This window comes from Eretmochelys imbricata, chromosome 3 (assembly GCF_965152235.1).
Source record: "Eretmochelys imbricata isolate rEreImb1 chromosome 3, rEreImb1.hap1, whole genome shotgun sequence".
NCBI lineage: Eukaryota > Metazoa > Chordata > Testudines > Cheloniidae > Eretmochelys > Eretmochelys imbricata.
The window spans coordinates 198,945,250-198,967,602 of record NC_135574.1 but is presented as its reverse complement, the minus strand read 5'-3'; the positions used below and the strand labels follow the sequence as shown (position 1 = coordinate 198,967,602).

General features: G+C 45.0%; 1 protein-coding gene across 1 annotated transcript in view; it reads left to right on the top strand.

Annotated features, from left to right (window-relative positions):
• Positions 1 to 22,353, top strand: part of MACROD2 (mono-ADP ribosylhydrolase 2) — a 1,333,771-nt gene that overhangs the window by 196,124 nt on the left and 1,115,294 nt on the right. The gene's annotated exons all lie outside the window — the stretch shown is intronic.

Sequence of the window (22,353 nt, the reverse complement as noted above, 5' to 3'; positions counted from 1 at the left end):
GGGTGAGAGGGGGCAATGAAAGAGAGAGGAGGGTGTGGGAGGTATGTGGGGTGGATGGGGATGCAGGGGGAGGAGAAGGCTACAGGTGCAGGAGGATGTGCAGGGCACAGGGGTGTATAGGGATATAATGGGAATGCAGCAGTGTATGGAGGAGAATGGGGCTCAGGGTGTGGGGGGTGAGGGATGGGGGGTGGTGGCTCTGGAAGGTGGAGAGAATGGGTGGGAGAGCACTGTAAGGGGTACAGGGCTGGGATGGGTAGGTGTGGGGGGCAGGATGAGATGGGACGGACGGGGGTGGGACAGGGAAGGATACGGTGAGGAGGGGCAGGGGGTGGGGTGGGGAGGGATTCAGTGATAGGGGGATGGGGGTGCAGCCCCATTCCCAGCACTCGGGGATGGGGATACACATACCTCCAACTCCTGGGTTGGGATGGGTAGGGATGCAGTGACGGGAATGAGGGGGCAACAGACCATGGTTCACAGCAGGGCACGCGCCGCAGCTCGAGCCCAGCCACAGGAGGAACATGAGGAGAAGGGGGCCGGGCAGCAGCGGGAGAGGCGTGCTCTATGCGACCCCTCAACAGCCATCTTCTGAGTGATTGTGAGTGGCGCTAGCTCCTCCCCTGTGCTGACCCAGCCAATGGGAGCTGCACCTGGGGGCGGGGTGGGGGGGAGCAGCATGAGGACCCGCCCTGGCAGCCCGTAAGGCGAGGAGCCGGACATAGAATCATAGAATATCAGGGTTGGAAGGGACCTCAGGAGATCATCTTGTCCAACCCCCTGCTCAAAGCAGGACCAATCCTCAATTTTTGCCCCAGCTCCCTAAATGGCCCCCTCAAGGATTGAACTCACAACCCTGGGTTTAGCAGGCCAATGCTCAAACCACTGAGCTATCCCTCCCCCCTAAATGCCAGCTGCTTCTGGACCCGGGAGTTGTGACGCTAGCAGGGAGCCTGCAAGATCTGCTGCAGCACCACAAACTGGATGTTCAACGGCCTGGTCAGTGGTGCTGACCGGAGCCATCAGGATTCCTTTTCGACTGGGTGTTCCAGTCCAAAAGCGGACACCTGGTCACCCTAACCCCCAATGGTAAAGACACTAATTGGACCTGTAACCCGACTTACATCCAATGCTTGGAGTGAATGGCAACTATGGTACAGTGGAATAGTGTTGGGGTGCAGGTTGGTTGGGATGCACCGGCAGAGCTCAGGGTGAAGGAGAGTTGAGGTCCACTGGGCCACTGGCAGAGCTGCGAGGTGCAGGGGGTTGGGATTCACTAGCACAGCTGTGGCTGCAGGGTGCTTGCGATGCACTGAAGTTGCTGAGGGGTTGGAGTCGGGGTGAAAGTAATTTAGGACTTACTGATACACAAGGTGGCTGGCGTCCTTGGCAAGGTGTGGGGAGAGGGAAGCGGGGCTCTGGGCCCCCCAGAAGGGGCAGAGCCTTGGGTGGGGGGGCGAGGTCTTGGACGGAAGGGCCAGGTGTGGGGGACAAACTCCCCCAGCCAGCCCTTCAGCGCTGCCTGGCCTGTGCCACCTGGGGCTCTGGCGGTGATTTAAAGGGCCCAGGGCTCCCGGCCACTGCTACTGCTCCAGTAGCCAGAGTTCTGGGCCCTTTAAATCTCTGCCAGAGCCCCCAGCCCTTTTAAATTGCCGGGCCCTAGTGCAGCTGCCCCCGCCCATCAGTGGCTCCGCCGATATGGTTGGCTTTTCTTACCGGTACGCTGGACCGGACCGGCTTACTTTCACCTCTGGTTGGAGTGTAGGGTGGTTGAGGTGCACTGACAGAGTTGGGAGTTGGGGGGGGGGCACTGGCTGAGCTGGAGGGTGCATGGGGGGGATGCAGAAAGGTATTTTTGTAATTGTCTGTTTCTTCCTTGCTTCTATGAAGAAAGTACTGCAAATAACATGAGTTGCCACCTGCATTTGTCCCTTTTCCACAATTCAGTGCTTAGGGTGGTGGCTCAAGGAAACAAGCAAGTGTAGTTATACATAAGCCAGGCAGAGTCAGGAGAAGTGGTAGCATAACGCAGACAGCAGTGTCTGGAGAGAATCCCTTCACTTCCGGCGAAATTCCATCCCTCCTTACTTCCTGAATTCATGTTCAGTGCACTATGCGGAGAGTGGTTCATGCTGGAGTTTGTGGTGCTTTGGCTGATTCACGAGTGCTTGTTCTGCTTGACTTGGCTGTTTCTTCATCTTCAGAAATGCAGCGCTGGGAGGGGAGGAACTGGATATAGGCAGTGGGGAGAGAACAGGTGGCATCAGTGGCAGCATTCTCAAACTACTCTGAAAGGAGCAGCTCAGTTTGAAATTCAGCTGATCAGAGCAGCTATAAAAATGTCTCCACATTCTGAGACTTGTTAATTTCTTGCACATTGGGCAAGCTGCCCACACTTTAAAGGTATGGAAGCTGGTACTTTCAGCATCCTTTAACAGCTCCATCTTGCCCTCTGTGTGGTTTGTGTTCCTGAGCATCTTAGAAAAATTGCTGCTGTTCGAGCCGATGTATGTGTGCTTACATGAGTTTTCAAGATATGTAAGTCTCACATAATGGAGGGCAGGATTGGATCCTACAAGCAAACTATTTCTGCTTTATTATGCATTCCTTTAATCTTTGTCATTCTTTAAGCAGCAGCTTTTTCTTCACTTTTGCCAGTACCATTGTAGGGATTTGTACCAGAAAATTTAAAGTCAGAACACATTTTTTTCACAGAGTAATTTGTTAAAATGACAATAAAGTATGTGAAGTTATATGCATTTGACTAGAGATCTAGCTTTAATGTTATGATACTGATGAAAATGAATAGAAACAAGCAATTGCTTCCTAAGAAATAACTATACTCTTGCTAATAGCCTTCTCTGAAAAGTATTTTGCCACTGGCATCAGTACATTGTCCACCTTCTGATGCAGTTCTACATAATCCCAAAACAGGAGTTTGACAGTGAAAAGATACCGATGAGGTACACAACCTGTTAAATGTACTTTAAATTAATTTGGGGGATTATACAGAGGGATGAAACCAGTCTATTTCATTACTTTGCAGAGAGGTAAAATCACGTTGGGCAATCTCATCATAAATTAAAAAAAGTCAGTTTTTGATGAGATGATAAAATTGTGCTATATACAGCCATAGGTGTTCTATGTATCTTGCTCAGGAGTAGCATAAATCCTGCATACTATTTAAGAAAAAATACATAGTCAGTGAATTTCCTGTCAGAATGTGCTGATTTTGGCAACTTGCCCAGAGCTAAACTCATTGTAATAAAAACTCCTGGACTGGAACATGGTGCCGTTTGTTATTCACCTCCGGAGTTGTTTTTGTAGTATATAAACCCAAAGCAAACAGCTGTCAGTTTGAAAACCTCTGAAGAGCCCTGTCGCTAGGCATTGCTGAGCTCTCTTGCTTCCGTTCTTTGAAGAACATGTCAGCTGGGCCCTGGCAACTAGCAGTGGAGGCTGGGTTTTAAGAAGCTGAAAGCATTGGATTAGAACAACTTACATCTTTTGACTTTGTACTGAATCATTGGATTGAAATCACTTTGATAGATGCTTTTTGAGGATTTTGTGGGGGTTTTGAGGTCCATGGAATTATATGTTGGATTTCTTGCCCTTTAGTTTTGGACTTATTCTAGCAGCCAGTTTTAAGTGGCAGTAAGGCCATAAAACCTAGCCTTCCCGTATCAGTAGGGAGTTGCTGAAAAAATGAACAGGAGTCAGGATGTAGCTATTAAGTAAATCTCACCAAAAGAAATATCCCTTCACAAATCAAATTATGGGGTAACTTCAGGAGCTAGCTGTAGTTTCCTGCATGTGCAGCCTCATATGTCATGTCTCAATATCCAAGGAATAGCACAGCTGGGTTGATGAAGAAATTAATTTTTGGTTTCATTAAAATAAGTAGTCTACATGCAACATAATGTAGGATACTTGTTTTTCAGTTAGGATCTTGGTTAAAACTTAACTCCCCCTATCTCTAATATTCTAAGAGCTAAAATGGCAAAGCAGTTCTATTATTCTCTTAATCTTAGTCTAAAATGTCTATGTTAATAAAGCTAGTGATTGATTACACAGAAAAAATTAAAGATGATGTTGAAAATTTTAATGACCGTATATACTCGATCATAAGCTGGTTCGTTTATACCAGGGGTCTCAAACTCAGTTTACCTTACGGCCAGTGCCAGTCCTCAAAACCTCCCAGCAGGCCAATAATGTCACTGAAGATGGTGTTCAGAAAAGAAAACGTTTATATTGTATTTTTTATTTCGAATTTCTTAGGAATAATAAAACTGTCGTACAACTTTATACAATTCTTCACTTGCCAGAGAGTTTTTAGTGTTTGCCAGACACCTGGCAATGCTTCAGTTCTGTCAGTTTGTTGATGTTTGGCCTCAGTGACTGAGCAGTTGAAACCTTCAGGATTGCAGCAAAGCGTGTATCAGGTAGTTGTGTTCAGTATTGTCATAAATATAAGGGGAAGGGTAAACACCTTTGAAATTCCTCCTGGCCAGGGGAAAGCTCCTCTCACCTGTAAAGGGTTAAGAAGCTAAAGGTAACCTCGCTGGCACCTGACCAAAATGACCAATGAGGAGACAAGATACTTTCAAAAGCTGGGAGGAGGGAGAGAAACAAAGGGTCTGTGTCTGTCTGCATGCTGCTTTTGCCAGGGACAGAACAGGAATGGAGTCTTAGAACTTTTCATAAGTAATCTAGCTAGGTATGTGTTAGATTATGATTTCTTTAAATGGCTGAGAAAAGAATTGTGCTGAATAGAATAACTATTTCTGTCTGTGTATCTTTTTTGTAACTTAAGGTTTTGCCTAGAGGGGTTCTCTATGTTTTTGAATCTAATTACCCTGTAAGATATCTACCATCCTGATTTTACAGGGGGGATTTCTTCATTTCTATTTACTTCTATTTTCTATTAAAAGTCTTCTTGTAAAAAACTGAATGTTTTTTCATTGTTCTCAGATCCAAGGGTTTGGGTCTGTGGTCACCTATGCAAATTGGTGAGGCTTTTTATCCAACATTTCCCAGGAAAGGGGGGGGTGCAAGTGTTGGGAGGATTGTTCATTGTTCTTAAGATCCAAGGGTCTGGGTCTGTAGTCACCTAGGCAAATTGGTGAGGCTTTTTACCAAACCTTGTCCAGGAAGTGGGGTGCAGGGTTTTGGGAAGTATTTGGGGGGAAAGACGCGTCCAAACAGCTCTTCCCCAGTAACCAGTATTAGTTTGGTGGTGGTAGCGGCCATTCCAAGGACCACGGGTGGAATACTTTGTACCTTGGGGAAGTTTTGACCTAAGCTGGTAAAGATAAGCTTAGGAGGTTTTTCATGCAGGTCCCCACATCTGTACCCTAGAGTTCAGAGTGGGGGAGGAACCTTGACATGGTGGCATAGTGGTGGGATTAACCTGAAATCATTTTGAGATCCAGTTGAGATTTTTTTGAACTAGAAATACAGATTTTAAAAAGGAATTTTTTTTTCCTGTGGCTTTGAAGCAGCTTTGAAACTGAAAGCATCTTGGGTTTTCCCTGCTTTGTGGCCAAGCAGAGACAAAAGGGGATTATCTTGTGAATTGCAGGTTTTCTTTGCCTGGAGGCAGGGTACTTAACTCCTGCAGGGAAATTCACAGTCTTCCAACCCAGAGGTTTTTTTTTTTTTTCTTTTCTTCCTAAAAGTAAATAGGGGGTGTGTGTTCTACCCATTTGCTTTTTCTTTGGGCTGGGTAAGCAGGTTTCCAAGTAGTTTGGAGGTTTTTTGCTTTAAGTTGGGCCCAGAGCAGAGACAAGGGAATTGTCTTTTTCTGTAGGCTGACAATCACTATCAGAGAATAGGTATTCTATTCCAGCACAGCAAAATTTTACAGCCAAGTTTTGTTTGTTTATTTCTAAACCTCGGGTGTAAAGTTAGTTAAAAACAGAGAGGTTAGAATGACCAAATCCTCAGCTCGACTACAGCTGGAATTAGCCAAATTTCAGGCTGAGGAAAGACAAAGGGAACATGAAAGACAGATAGAACTCATGCAGCTGAAGAAGGAACAAGAAAGGGAGGCAGAACAACACCAAGCGGCTGCTCACAGGAGAGCTATGGAAGCGAGGGACAAGGAACTGGAGGAGAAGGAAAAAGAGAGGAAGTATGTGGAGGAGATGGAGAAGATAAAGGCTCAGCAGAATATCCCAACAAACCCTAGTAATCCTTCTCCAAGTACCACTTCCCATCCCAGAAAGTTCCCCACCTACAAGGCAGGCGATGATACTGAGGCCTTCCTAGAAAACTTCGAAAGGGCCTGCCTTGGATACAACCTCTCTACTGACCAGTACATGGTAGAGCTGAGGCCGCAGCTCAGTGGACCCTTAGCTGAGGTGGCAGCTGAAATGCCTAAAGAACACATGAACAAGTATGAACTGTTTAAATCCAAGGCGAGAGTCAGAATGGGGATAACACCCGAGCAGTCTCGTCGGAGGTTCAGAGCCCTAAGGTGGAAACCAGACATGTCATTTACCCGACATGCCTACCACATTGTGAAACATTGGGATGCCTGGATATCAGGAGCAAGTGTTGAATCTCCAGTAAATTTGCCCTTCCTAATGCAAATGGAACAATTCTTAGAGGGTGTTCCTGAGGAAATAGAAAGATACATCCTAGATGGGAAACCCAAAACTGTAATCGAGGCAGGAGAGATTGGAGCCAGATGGGTGGAGGTGGCAGAGAAGAAGAAAACTGGTCGCAGTTGGAGCGGAGACCAGAAGGGACCACCCCAGACCACACCCTATTACCGGGGGCCGCCCAAGGCCCCACCTACCTCCCAAAGAACCCTCCAGACCCCTTATCGTCCTGCCACCCCGTTCTCCAGCAACCCTCCTCGCCCCAGTGACCCGTCAGCTGGACGATGTTTTAAATGTAACGAGCTGGGGCATGTAAAGGCCAACTGCCCCAAGAACCCCAACAGATTACAGTTCATTGCACCGGAATCACACCAGAGGTCCACAGGCCCAGATACTTCCCAGATACCCTTAGAGCGGAGGGAAACTGTGAGTGTGGGCGGGAAGAAGGTCACCGCGTGGAGGGACACCGGAGCACAAGTGTCAGCTATCCATGCTTCCTTAGTGGACCCCAATTTAATCAACCCAGAGATCCAAGTGACGATTCAACCCTTCAAGTCCAACTCTTTCAATTTGCCTACAGCCAAGTTGCCTGTCCAGTACAAGGGCTGGTCAGGAATGTGGACTTTTGCAGTCTATGATGATTATCCCATCCCCATGCTGTTGGGGGAAGACTTGGCCAATCATGTGAAGCAGGCCAAGAGGGTGGGAATGGTCACCCGCAGCCAGGCTAAACAAGCCGTGAGGCCTAGCTCTGTTCCGGAAACTTCTATCAGGACCCAGTCAGAGGTGATGGACCCGGACCCCAGGCCAATGTCTGCAACAGCAGTAGTGGATCCAGTCCCAGAGACCCAGACGGAACCAGTCCCAGAACCGGAACCAGCCGAACAACCAACACCAGACCCCGTGCCAGCACTGAATCCAGTACTTGCAACCTCAACACCAGAGGGCCCCACCGAACCTGAACTGGCAGCAGCCGATAACCCTACACAAGAGGCTCAGCCGGAGCCTGAATCCCAACCTAGTGCACCAGCGGAGAGCGGTTCACAGTCAACAGAAACAGCTCCATCCCCTATATCGCTTCCAGAGGGACCAAGCCTAGGTCCACAATCCAATGAGGAACTGATGTCCCCAGCATCAAGGGAACAGTTCCAGACCGAACAGGAAGCAGATGAAAGCCTCCAGAGAGCTTGGACGGCGGCACGGAGCAACCCACCGCCTCTCAGTTCTTCTAATCGATCCAGGTTTGTTGTAGAAAGAGGACTTTTATACAAGGAAACTCTTTCTGGTGGACACCAGGAAGACTGGCATCCTCAGAGACAGTTGGTAGTTCCAACTAAATACCGGGCCAAGCTCTTGAGCTTAGCCCACGATCACCCTAGTGGCCATGCTGGGGTGAACAGGACCAAAGACCGTTTGGGGGGGTCATTCCACTGGGAGGGAATGGGCAAGGATGTTTCTACCTATGTCCAGTCTTGTGAGGTGTGCCAAAGAGTGGGAAAACCCCAAGACCAGGTCAAAGCCCCTCTACAACCACTCCCCATCATTGAAGTTCCATTTCAGCGAGTAGCTGTGGATATTCTGGGTCCTTTTCCGAAAAAGACAGCCAGAGGAAAGCAGTACATACTGACTTTCATGGATTTTGCCACCCAATGGCCGGAAGCAGTAGCTCTAAGCAACACCAGGGCTAAAAGTGTATGCCAGGCACTAGCAGACATTTTTGCCAGGGTAGGTTGGCCCTCCGACATCCTCACAGATGCAGGGACTAATTTCCTGGCAGGAACTATGAAAAACCTTTGGGAAGCTCATGGGGTAAATCACTTGGTTGCCACTCCTTACCACCATCAAACAAATGGCATGGTGGAGAAGTTTAATGGAACTTTGGGGGCCATGATACGTAAATTCGTAAATGAGCACTCCAATGATTGGGACCTAGTGTTGCAGCAGTTGCTCTTTGCCTACAGAGCTGTACCACATCCCAGTTTAGGGTTTTCCCCATTTGAACTTGTATATGGCCGTGAGGTTAAGGGGCCATTGCAGTTGGTGAAGCAGCAATGGGAGGGATTTACACCTTCTCCAGGAACTAACATTCTGGACTTTGTAACCAACCTACAAAACACCCTCCGAACCTCTTTAGCCCTTGCTAAAGAAAACTTACAGGATGCTCAAAAAGAGCAAAAAGCCTGGTATGATAAACATGCCAGACAGCGTTCCTTCAAAGTAGGAGACCAGGTCATGGTCTTAAGGGCGCTCCAGGCCCATAAAATGGAAGCATCGTGGGAAGGGCCATTCACGGTCCAGGAGCGCCTGGGAGCTGTTAATTATCTCATAGCATTCCCCACCTCCAACCGAAAGCCTAAGGTGTACCATATTAATTCTCTAAAGCCCTTTTATTCCAGAGAATTAAAGGTTTGTCAGTTTACAGCCCAAGGAGAAGATGATGCTGAGTGGCCTGAAGGTGTCTACTACGAAGGGAAATGTGGTGGTGGTGTGGAAGAGGTGAACCTCTCCATGACCCTTGGGCGTATGCAGCGACAGCAGATCCAGGAGCTGTGCACTAGCTACGCGCCAACGTTCTCAGCCACCCCAGGACTGACTGAACGGGCATACCACTCCATTGACACAGGTAATGCTCACCCAATTAGGGTTCAACCTTACCGGGTGTCTCCTCAAGCTAAAACTGCTATAGAACGGGAGATCCACGATATGTTACAGATGGGTGTAATCCGCCCCTCTGAAAGTGCATGGGCATCTCCAGCGGTTCTAGTTCCCAAACCAGATGGGGAAATACGTTTTTGCGTGGACTACCATAAGCTAAATGCTGTAACTCGCCCAGACAACTATCCAATGCCACGCACAGATGAACTATTAGAGAAACTGGGACGGGCCCAGTTCATCTCTACCTTGGACTTAACCAAGGGGTACTGGCAGGTACCGCTAGATGAATCTGCCAAGGAAAGGTCAGCCTTCATCACACATGTCGGGCTGTATGAATTTAATGTACTCCCTTTCGGGCTGCGAAATGCACCCGCCACTTTCCAAAGACTTGTAGATGGTCTCCTAGCGGGATTAGGAGAATATGCAGTTGCCTACCTTGACGACGTGGCCATATTTTCGGATTCCTGGGCAGACCACCTGGAACATCTACAAAAAGTCCTTGAGCGCATAAGGGAGGCAGGACTAACTGTTAAGGCTAAGAAGTGTCAAATAGGCCTAAACAGAGTGACTTACCTTGGACACCAGGTGGGTCAAGGAACTATCAGCCCCCTACAGGCCAAAGTGGATGCTATCCAAAAGTGGCCTGTCCCAAAGTCAAAGAAACAGGTTCAATCCTTCTTAGGCTTGGCCGGTTATTACAGACGATTTGTACCGCACTACAGCCAAATCGCTGCCCCACTGACAGACCTAACCAAAAACAAACAGCCAAATGCTGTTCAGTGGACCGGAAAGTGTCAGAAGGCCTTTAACAAGCTTAAAGCAACACTCATGTCTGACCCTGTACTAAGGGCCCCAGACTTTGACAAACCGTTCCTAGTAACCAGAGATGCATCCGAGCGTGGTGTGGGAGCAGTTTTAATGCAAAAAGGACCTGATCAAGAATTCCACCCTGTAGTGTTTCTCAGCAAAAAACTGTCTGAGAGGGAAAGCAACTGGTCAGTCACTGAAAAAGAATGTTATGCCATTGTCTACGCTCTGGAAAAGCTACGCCCATATGTTTGGGGACGGCGTTTCCACCTGCAAACCGACCATGCTGCACTAAAATGGCTTCACACCGTCAAAGAAACTAACAAAAAGCTTCTTCGGTGGAGTTTAGCTCTCCAAGATTTTGATTTCGACATCCAACACATCTCAGGAGCTTCTAACAAAGTGGCTGATGCACTCTCCCGTGAAAGTTTCCCAGAATCAACTGGTTAAAATCGTCCTTAAGATGTGGAAAATATTGTTAGTCTTTATGTACTTGGTAGTATATTTAGAGATGCATGTGTCTTATTAACTCTGTTTTTCCTAGAGCTCCAGGAAGAAATCCCAGCCAGTGTTTCACCCTAGCTGAGATTTGGGGGGCGTGTCATAAATATAAGGGGAAGGGTAAACACCTTTGAAATTCCTCCTGGCCAGGGGAAAGCTCCTCTCACCTGTAAAGGGTTAAGAAGCTAAAGGTAACCTCGCTGGCACCTGACCAAAATGACCAATGAGGAGACAAGATACTTTCAAAAGCTGGGAGGAGGGAGAGAAACAAAGGGTCTGTGTCTGTCTGCATGCTGCTTTTGCCAGGGACAGAACAGGAATGGAGTCTTAGAACTTTTCATAAGTAATCTAGCTAGGTATGTGTTAGATTATGATTTCTTTAAATGGCTGAGAAAAGAATTGTGCTGAATAGAATAACTATTTCTGTCTGTGTATCTTTTTTGTAACTTAAGGTTTTGCCTAGAGGGGTTCTCTATGTTTTTGAATCTAATTACCCTGTAAGATATCTACCATCCTGATTTTACAGGGGGGATTTCTTCATTTCTATTTACTTCTATTTTCTATTAAAAGTCTTCTTGTAAAAAACTGAATGTTTTTTCATTGTTCTCAGATCCAAGGGTTTGGGTCTGTGGTCACCTATGCAAATTGGTGAGGCTTTTTATCCAACATTTCCCAGGAAAGGGGGGGGTGCAAGTGTTGGGAGGATTGTTCATTGTTCTTAAGATCCAAGGGTCTGGGTCTGTAGTCACCTAGGCAAATTGGTGAGGCTTTTTACCAAACCTTGTCCAGGAAGTGGGGTGCAGGGTTTTGGGAAGTATTTGGGGGGAAAGACGCGTCCAAACAGCTCTTCCCCAGTAACCAGTATTAGTTTGGTGGTGGTAGCGGCCATTCCAAGGACCACGGGTGGAATACTTTGTACCTTGGGGAAGTTTTGACCTAAGCTGGTAAAGATAAGCTTAGGAGGTTTTTCATGCAGGTCCCCACATCTGTACCCTAGAGTTCAGAGTGGGGGAGGAACCTTGACAAGTATTTTGACTTGTTTATATTCATTGTGGAAAAAAGTGATGCTGCCTCCATGGCTGACTCTGCCCGGCAACTAATGATGCTGCTAGTGGTGTTCCCCAAGGGTGAGTCCTAGGACCAATCCTATTCAACTTATTCATAAATGATCTGGAGAAAGGGGTAAGCAGTGAGGTGGCAAAGTTTGCAGATGATACTAAACTGCTCAAGATAGTTAAGACCAAAGCAGACTGTGAAGAACTTCAAAAAGATCTCACAAAATTAAGTGATTGGGCAACAAAATGGCAAATGAAATTTAATGTGGATAAATATAAAGTAATGCACACTGGAAAAAATAACCCCAACTACACATACAATATGATGGGGGCTAATTTAGCTACAATAAATTAGGAAAAGATCTTGGAGGCATCGTGGATAGTTCTCCGAAGATGTCCACGCAATGTGCAGCGGCAGTCAAAAAAGCAAACGGGATGTTAGGAATCATTAAGAAAGGATAGAGAATAAGACAGAGAATATCTTATTGACCTTATATAAATCCACGGTATGCCCACATCTTGAATACTGCATACAGATGTGGTCCCCTCATCTCAAAAAAGATATATTGGCATTAGAAAAGGTTCAGAAAAGGGCAACTAAAATGATTAGGGGTTTGGAACGGGTCCCATATGAGAAGAGATTAAAGAGGCTACGACTTTTCAGCTTGGAAAAGAGAAGACTAAGGGGGATCTGATAGAGGTCTATAAAATCATGAGTGGTGTGGAGAAAGTGAATAAGGAAAAGGTATTTACTTGTTCCCATAATATAAGAACTAGGGGCCACCAACTGAAATTAATGAGTAGCAGGTTTAAAACAAATAAAAGGAAGTTCTTCTTCACTCAGTGCACAGTCAGCCTGTGGAACGCCTTGCCTGAGGAGGTTGTGGACTATAACAGGGTTTAAAAGAGAACCGGATAAACTCATGGAGGTTAAGTCCATTAATAGCTATTAGCCAGGATGGGTAGGAATGGTGTCCCTAGCCTCTGTTTGTCAGAGGGTGGAGATGGATGGCAGCAGACAGATCACTTGATCATTACCTGTTAGGTTCACTCCCTCTGGGGCACCTGGTGTTGGCTGCTGTCTGCAGACAGGGTACTGGGCTGGATGGACCTTTGGTCTGACCCAGTATGGCCATTCTTATGTTATGTTCTCCATGTCTGATTCTGCCTGGCAACTAATGATGCTGCCTCCATGGCTGGCTCTGCCCAGGGACTCGTGATGGTATCTCTGTCCCTCTCCCCTAGCCAATGGGAGCTGCGGGGGGCGGTGCCTGCAGCAGACAGAGCCAGCCGCGTGGCTGCATGCGTCTCTCCTCCGTGGGCTGCAGTGGGGAGGTTCCCAGGCTGCAGATGCCCTGCGAGCCGGGACTTTGAGACCCCTGGTTTATAAGCTGACTCCCCTCCCCAAGATGGATAAGTAAAAATGGCAAATTTTTATGACCCATTCATAAGCCAACCCTATAATTCAGGGGTTGGCAAACTTTGGCTCCCGGCCCATCAGGATAAGCCGCTGCTGTGCTGAGACGGTTTGTTTACCTCGAGCGTCCGCAGGCACGTAGGCAAACCTAAGTAAACAAAATGTCCTGGCCCGCCAGCAGCTTATCCTGACAGGCTGGGACAGCAACTGGTGGGGAAATTTTTTGGAGGGGAGAAGCTGGGGGTCGGGGAGTAACCCCTGTGACCACGCCCCACATGACCCCACTGCTAACCCAGGACCTCCCCACATGATCCCTCCCTGTATAACCCCTCTCCGCCCCACCCCTAGCCTGGGACTCCCCACACTCTCCCCATCCCATCCCTTCCCGCCTTACCTGGGGAGGGCCAGGGGAGGATGTCTCTGGCTTGGACGGAGCTGCTCCAGCAGGCTGGGCGGTGCGGCCGCAGCCTGCCAGCTCTGGAGCTGCAGCTGCTGCAAAGGCTGGCGGGAGAGAGAGAAAAAGAAAGACTCTGGCCCCGCCTCTTCCCTTCTGGCTCTGCTGGCTGTGCTGCCTCTCCTTGTCCCCCGTTGGGGGAGTGGCTGTGTCCCACCTCTCTCCACTCTATACCCGCTCATAAGCCGACCCCCTTCTCTGATGCTTCCCTTTTTTACTAAAAATATTCGGCTTATGAACGAGTATATACTGTAGGTTGTAAGTTCTATGAATTGCTGCAACATCACTGATATCTTTGGCTGAGATGCCTGGTGGCTGCTTGGAAACTACGGGGAGCTGCCTGGACTCCAGGTACGGAGTTCGCAACAAGGCTTCCGCCTGCAGCAGGGAACCAAGAGCTTAGGTGGCAGCTGGGCTCCTGGTGGCAGGGAGCTGAGAGCCCAGAGCGCAGCCAGGCTGTGAACAGGGAGCTGCCTGTGGAGCTGAGAGCTTGGGCTCTCAGCCACCCCTTCCCCCCACACTCTCCCTCTTAAGTCAGTGGAAGCACTTCTGGTGAGGATGTGCACCACCAGCAGAAGGAGGGTAGTATGAACATACAACCACGACAACAATTACTGTGGTGATTGTAAGTTGACCTAACATAAGCTGATTTATACCTATTTAGGGCATGTCTACACTAGAAATGTGACATATACTCTGATGAGCTGGAAAAAGGAATAAAATGTTGTGACCTACTTTAACATCATCTTACATACCTCTGTTGTTTCTCTTGCTACACAGGACTCTTTGGAGTAGTGTGCGTGCATGTATGCTACTCCAGCTTCAGCCTGGTCCATATTAGAGAATCAAAGAACCCTAGGGCTAGAATGGACAGCGAGGGTCACTAGTCTAATCCCCCTGCTAACATGCGGGATTTATTGTATCTAAACCGTCCAAGACAGATGGCTGTCCAGCCTCTTTTTGAAAACCTTCAATGAAGGAGATTCCGAGACTTCCCTGGGCAGTTTGTTTCATTGTCCTGCTGTTCTTACAGTTTGGGAATTTTTCCTGAGATTTAATCTAAATCTACTGGCGCTGTCAAGCAATTAAAAAAATAATCATGATTAATTGCAGTTTTAATCACACTGTTAAACAATAATAGAATGCCATTTATTTAAATCTTTTGAATATTTTCTACATTTTCAGATATATTGGTTACAATTACAACGAAGAATACCAAGTGTACAGTGCTCACTTTATATTATTTTTGGTTACAAATATTTGCACTGTAAAAAAGATAAACAAAAGAAACTATTTCAATTCACCTCATACAAGTACTGTCGTGCAATCTCTTTATCATGAAAGTGTAATTTACAAATGTAGAATTTTTTTTACATAACTGCACTCAAATAAAACAATGTAAAAATTTAGAGCAGTGTTTCTCAAACTTTTTGTGCTGGTGATTCCATTTGGACTTAAAAAAAAATAGTGACCCCCCCCCACTACAAAAAATTGTGATTCCCTGGCTTGAGCCCCTCTCGGGGCAGGAGTTCTGGCTTTCAGTCCCCCTCGGGACATGGGGCTCTGGCCTTCAGCTCCCCCGCCCCCTGCGGAGCTCCAATCTTCAGCTCCCCTGCTGCTTCTGGGGCTCAGGGCTTCATCCCCACTTGGGTCTCCATGCTTCAGTCCCCCTTGGGCCAGGGGGCTCCGGCCTTCAGCCCCCCGTGGAGCTCTGACCTTCAGCTCCCCTGCTGGCTCGGTGCTTCAGCCCACCCTTGGGTCTCCAGCCCTTAGACCTGCTCGGGGCACGGGGCTCCAGCCCCCCATTGCTTATGGAGTGTGATTAACGTGTTAAAGAAATTAGCATGTTAATCATGCTGTGAATTAATCCTTAATTGACAGACCTACTGCAAAGTGAAAGATCAGTTGGAAGTGACAGAGGAGTAAGACCTGCTTGGATTGGTTGATGACTATGAGCTGCCAATAGGATGCAGCTGTGAAAAAGGCTAATTCAATCCTAGGATGCATCAGGCGAGGTATTTCTAGTAGAGACAGGGAAATGTTATTACCATTGTACAAGGCACTGGTGAGACCCCATCTGAAATACTGGGTGCAGTTCTGGTCTCCTGTGTTTAACAAAGATGATTTCAATCACAGCGATCTTGGAGTCACCGCACACCTGATTGATTCTGCATGGACACCGCAGTCGTTTGCTTTAATAGTAACGCATACTGAAAAGAGACAATATGCTGAAACGAGTGTTTCTTGGGTGTTGCATGGAATATTCAATAAAGATATGGAATATTCAAGAAAAGTTAACAATTAGTACTAACAGTTCGATCAAAACTGCTATTAATTGTGATTAATTTGTTTTGAATTAATCGCTGAGTTAACTGATTAATTGACAGCCCTAAAATCTGCTGTACTGCTGTTTGAACCTGTTGCCTCTTTTCCTGCCCTCTGTGGCAAAAGAGAACAACTTTTCTCCCTCTTTTTTATGGCAGCCTTTCAGGTATTTGAAGACTGCTATCATGTCCTCCCTTAATCTCCTCTTTTCCAAACTAAACATACCGAGTTCCTTCAGACTTCGCTCATGTGGCTTGCCTTCCATTCCTTTGATCATCCTTGTTGTTCGCCTCCAGATCCTTTCCAGTTTCTCTACATCCATTCTATATGGCAGTGACCAAAACTGGATACAGTACTCGTGCTGAGGACTAACCAGCACCGAGTAGAGCGGTACTATCACCTCTCATGACTTGCATGACTCATGACTGTTAATGCAACCCAAATTTGCATTTGCTTTCTTTGCAACAGCATTATATTGCTGAGGTTGTGATCATCACAGCTCCCAGATCCTACTCAGCAGTGCTGCTGTCAAGTAAGTTATCTCCCCATTCTATAATTTGTGCATTACATTTTTCTTCCTTAAGAGTAGCACCTTACATTTGTATTTGTTGAATTTCATTTTGCTGTCTGTAGCTCAGTTCTCCCATTTATCAAGATCCCTTTGAATTTTAGTTCTATCCTCCAAAGTTTTTACAAAACCCCTTCCCCCCCACCCCCAGCTTTTTTATCATCTGCAAAATTGATCAGTATGCTCTCTATTCCTACATCTAGGTCATTAATAAGGATGTTAAACAACACCGAAGTTGCACCAATGAAAATAAATCAATCTAGTTAAACTGGTGCAAATTGATTGTAATACCAGTGTACCTTGTCTAATACAAACAGGCCCTTAGACTTAATTCCTGTGTGCCAAACTCAGCAGTAATGGGGTTCATGAGAAAAGGTGGTTGAACAGGTAAACTAATTTGTTGAGAAGTATGAGCATGTCAGTGATCTTAAGAGAGTCATTGTCGTTATAATCTATGTGTTGAAGGGATAGGCAGGATGTGTAAAATATGTGTGTTTAGACTCCTGGGCGCACTTGAGACTCTAGACTGGATTTAGAGGAGAGTCTTTGTTCTGAGTGAAACTTGAAAGCATTAAAAACAGCATTAGATGTATCTCGTTGTTTTTAAAGCTACACATGTATCTAGAAATCTTTGGTTACACAGTAGATAATGATTGTATCTGACAGGCATATCTACTAGTTGGGATTAGATTTAAATAAATTGCATGTAACTTTCTGATTCTGTTAGAGTTCTTACATTCTCTTTAATTTAAATAACATTTAAAAATTACGCATAAAGTTAGGGTTCCCCTGAGATATCTGTAAATGCTGCATCCCATATTTGATGATTAAACAACATCAAGCAGTCTCTCTCTTGATTTTAGCAGATCTAATTGTTTAAAGGTTCAGATGGAAGACTTCAGAAATTGAAAACATGAGTTGTCATTTAGCTCTGAGCTTTTTTTGTAGTCACTGTGCTCTTTTGTATAATAAAAAACACATAAAACTTTGTAACTATTTTTATCTTCAGTAATAGTTGTGTTTAATGGAACATATTTATTCCTTTGCAGAGAATCCCACTTAAACCATATTTTGTCCTGGCCCTCTGCACAGAGTTGAATCTTGCCCAATATGAATGCTTTGAACTAGCGAGGTCTTAATTGGTCCTAGCAAGACGCTTCTCTTTTTAGTTCTTGTTTGTTAGGATTCTTCTTACTGAGCCGTGGATTCATATTTCACAAAAGGCTCATACTGCTGTAATATAGCATGAGGAGGATCCTGTGCTTTTATTCCATTATATTATCAGTCTAAGAAAACATAAAGGGCCTGTAAAAGAGTGGTTCAGTGGATTAACACATTAGTATTTTACCGCTGAAGATTTTAGCTGAAATTCATTTCAGGTGTAGTTTACAACGGATATTTGCTTATGACATGAAATCTTCATGCTTCGGGACAAGGCAATTCATGTACCAGGAAAGACTTGGTACTGCAATGTCAATGATATTGCCAGATGGGATTATGGTGCGTGAGGCTAGCCTCCCCGGTCTCTCCCTCACAGCCTCAGCTCACTGCGCCACTGCGGCCTGACTCGGAGCTCTGAAATGCGTGGTACGTGGCTGGCTCCAGACGGGCGGCGCTGCTGTCATGCCGCCAGCCACCGGTGCTCTAGGCAGTGCGGTAAGGGGGCATGGAGTGGGGGGGTTGGATAGAGGGCAGGGGAGTTCAGGGGGCAGGGTGTTCAGGGGGTGTGGGTGTGGGTAGGGGACGGGGCGGGAAATGGGGGGGGTTGAGTAGGGGCAGGAGTCCCGGGGGCAGTCAGGAAGGAGGAGGGGTTGGATGGGGCAGCAGGGGGCAGTCAGGGATGGGGATTCCAGGGGTTGTCAGGGGACAGGGAGCTGGGGGGAGGTGAATGGGGCAGCAGTCTCAGGGGGGCCATCAGGGAACATCGGGAGTTGGATGGGGCAGGAGTCCTGGAGCGGGAAGCATCAGGGGGTGAGAAACAGGGCAGGGGATAGGGGGCAGGGGCTGGGCCACGCCTGGCTGGGGAGGCACAGCCTCCCCTAACAGGCCCTCCATACAATTTCCGAAACCCGATGCGGCCCTGTGGCCAAAAAGTTTGCCCACCCCTGATATAAAATGATATAAATGTTAAATAGCATAGGGCCAATTCCTGTGGGATCCCACTGCAAAACCACCTATGAGATGAAAATTCTCTGATGACAATTACATTTTCAAACCTATCAGCTAATTTTTAATCCATTTAATGTATACCATGTTAATTTTATATTGTATTTGTTTTTTAATCAAAATGTACCAGCTCAAATGCCTTACAGAAGTCTGTGAATATTCCATCAACGCTGTCACCTTTATCAACCAAATTTGTCATCTATCAAAAAAAATATTGAGCTAGTTTGGCAGGGTTTGTTTTCCATAAACCCATGTTGATTGGCATTAATTACATTACCCTCCTTTAATTCTTTATTAATCGAGCCCTGCATCAGTCCCTCCATTATCTTTCTGGGAATCAACATCAGGCTGACAGGACTTAATTACTCAGGTCATCCCGTTTACCCATTTTTAAAAATGGTACATTAGCTTTCTTTCAGTCCTCTGGAGCTTCCCCAGTGCTCCAGAAATTATTGAAAATCAACATTAATGGTCCAGATAGTTCTTCAGCCAGATCTTTTAAAACTTGTGCAGGCAGGTTAGGTGGATCTGCTGACTTAGAAATGTCTAACTTTGGTAGCTTCTGTTTCTCATGCTCCAGAGATACTAGTGGAATGGAAAAAGTGTTACATCACCATATGATGAGACTATATCATCAGTTTTTTTTCTCAATACAAAACAGAAATATTTATGTACTTCTGCCTTTTCTATATTATTCTGCAGGGTGCCAGAGATAGCTGAGTATACAGGTGTACAGTCTGTAAAAACGTGTATTTTTGAGTTGTTTAAGCTTGTCTGGGAGATGGAATAGACATTTTAGAATAAAGCGTAGTAATTGAAGTTAGTGCATTTTAAAACCAATTTCAGTATTTGCCAAAGTGAACAACAGTTTAACATATTGCATATTCAAAAGAGTGAATTTTTCACCATAGCTTCCTAGCTGCACACACATAAATGTACATCCAGAGACTCTACATTGTCTTCTATGGAGAGCAGAATTTGCCCCATGAAATTTATATACCATGGGTCACCTCATGTATTAATGAGCTACGTGCACATTGTCCTCTTCCCATATGGCAGCTTTCTGTCTTCCTCCTGGACTCATCAGTGGAGTCATTAGCAGAGTCTGGGATCTGGATGTGTGGGTAAGGTAGAGGGGAATAGTATAAAGTATCTGTGGACAAATTAAGATAGCCTGTAGTTATATTTAACTGTTCTGTGGCACCTACCTCATGCTGTGTACTTTTTACCACAACATCAGCAGCCTGCAGAGTCCCTGAAATCAGTTGGAGTTTTGCTATCAGAGAGCTGGGGTAATGGCAGAAGGACACACGACCTTTGTACCAATGGTTCTGAATTCCATTGGGTCTCAGAGAATCAGGGATTCTGCATAATAAATATGCTTTTTCTGTGAAGGAACTACCCCTCACTATTCACAGAAAAATTGAGGGAACTCCTCAACAGGGAAACCTTCAGAATTTTCTGTGCTGACATGTTTGTGGAGGAGAAGGGAATGGGTGTTGTACAAAGGCATAGCGTGGCCCTATATATATGCCGTCTCAGATTTCACTTTTCTAGATTAGTCTCTGATAATGAGCTTATTTGGCAAGAATAGTTTGTTTGTATAGCATAGTATGTAGAAATCAGCAAATAAAAGGTTAGTGTGATATGCCCTTTTGTGGTGTTAAGTCTGTGACCAAATCGAAACAGTAAGTTCTTCCAGAAGGGAAGGCGATGTGATTCTAGTGATCTTCATGGTGAAGCACAGTGGTTTTCCTTCTTCACTGCTAAAAAGGAAGTGGAGAACTCCCAGTGGTGTGAAGGCACTACGAGGTTGACAGATTGGGGAGATGTACACCAGTCCACAACTGGGAATCAAGGTGAAAGGAAATACTGTAACACATTTTATTGTAAGCCTTAGGTGTGTCTGAAAAGTTAGAAGAGTGGAGTTGGCTAGGAGGGGGAATAGATTTGTCTGTTGAACCAATCAAACTTTACCTTCATTGTAATTTTTTCTGGCTTCTTTGAGCTATTGTTAAGGGAAAATCTGTACAAGTTTTAAGGCTTCTGGGAAAATGGTCAACCGGTGGGAGTGTAAGAGAGAGAAATATGTTACTTCTGAAAATTGATCAATTTGCAAGCATAACACATCTGTAGAGGTGGGCCTCTTACTCCAGACTGGGTTTCAGTAGCAAAAACAGAAGTCACATTTTTATCAATTGAGCATTGTCTTGCATTCCAAGTGCGCTGTTACAAAAACATTCTTAAAAGTGTTGAATTTTACTTTCTATGCATCCTTTCTCCCTGCAGAAATGCCATCCAAAAGATATATTTAGGCATTTGTATGTCTTTTTTTGAAAGTCTCTAAACTCATACTGTGCTTTACCTTGTGGTGGTGTTCTACTCCATCTCTGTACCTCCAGTTCATTAATATAAAAATTCTTTTGACAACTGAGTACTCTCTTGTACTTTAGAGAGATAACATGCTATGTCTTGCCTACCGTCTGTTGTTAATATTATAGTTATCGAGTTAAGTGACAACCTGTTTTCAAAATGATTAAAAAAAAAAAATCCCAGCCAAACACTATGGTACTGTGCTTGACAAAGAAGCAGTTGAAGTTCGTGACCTGAAAAGTAATTGCCTCCTATTGGATTTCTTACTAGTCCACAGCTTACAATTTTAATTCTTTAACTGCTTTTTTTGCACGAGTTAGGAAAAGCAAAACACATTGTTCTGTACTTATTTTTACATTTTATTCAGCAATAAGACCAATATTTTTCATACTTAAGTCTGTATGAAAAATTTGTTACCAATTTATTTTTAAAAGCTGAATACACATAGCATTGGATCAAGGCACATACAAGACTGGCCAAAGGGCGTACAATGCACTTTGGTTTTCATTTGCAAAAATAAATGATTATGGCAACAAAAAAGAGTGGCTTGGGTTTAAGACATTAAATACCTCACAATTCAATAGGAATTGTTATCTTACAAATTTATTATTAAGTTTTGTGGAAATTTGTGACAGTAATGGGCAGTATTCCTGACTGTAGTGGAAGTATATTTAGGTTTGGAAGGATTAGGATTGGAAGGATTTGAATTGTATCGGTAAATGTTGTTAAATGTTGATTTGGCGTATACAAACTGATGAAAAAATATTGCCGTATTAGAATTTGACTGAAGGATATGTACTCTGTATATTTAAATGTTTCAATCTGAATGTCTACATCATTAAATAATTGTCTGCCCCCTCTGCGCCCCCCCCCTTGTTTGACACACACACACATTAACATTTCCTGGAACCATGAAAATTTAAATGAATAAAAATCATAAAAATGCTTAGAATCCATAATTTTGCACAACTGTGAAAATTTAAATAGATATACATTGAAAAAAATGCTTAAAAATAAACATTGATGTTATCTGTTGAAATTATTTAAAAAAATCAAATTCTGCCAAGTCTAAGTATATTTAATACACATGTAGTCTGTGGGGTTTTTTATATGCTTTAGAAGTAAGAACTTTATTTCCAGATTTATCAGTTGTACAACTAACCATTTACCATCATGTCTTAAAACTGGTTGAGGCCTTATTTTAGTCTTGTTCATACTAATATGTTTTCTAATGTGTGGAATTATCAGCATATTTTCTGTTCAAGTGCAGGTACTAACATTTCCCCCAAATGCCTATCAGCTATCATCATGTTCTCCATAATATATAAGCTTACACATTCTTGAGAACTAGAAATGAAATGTGCCCTTTGGTTTGTGGTGGTTAGTATAGCAGTGTATTCTTGAAGCCTCGTGAGGAGTTTCATTAA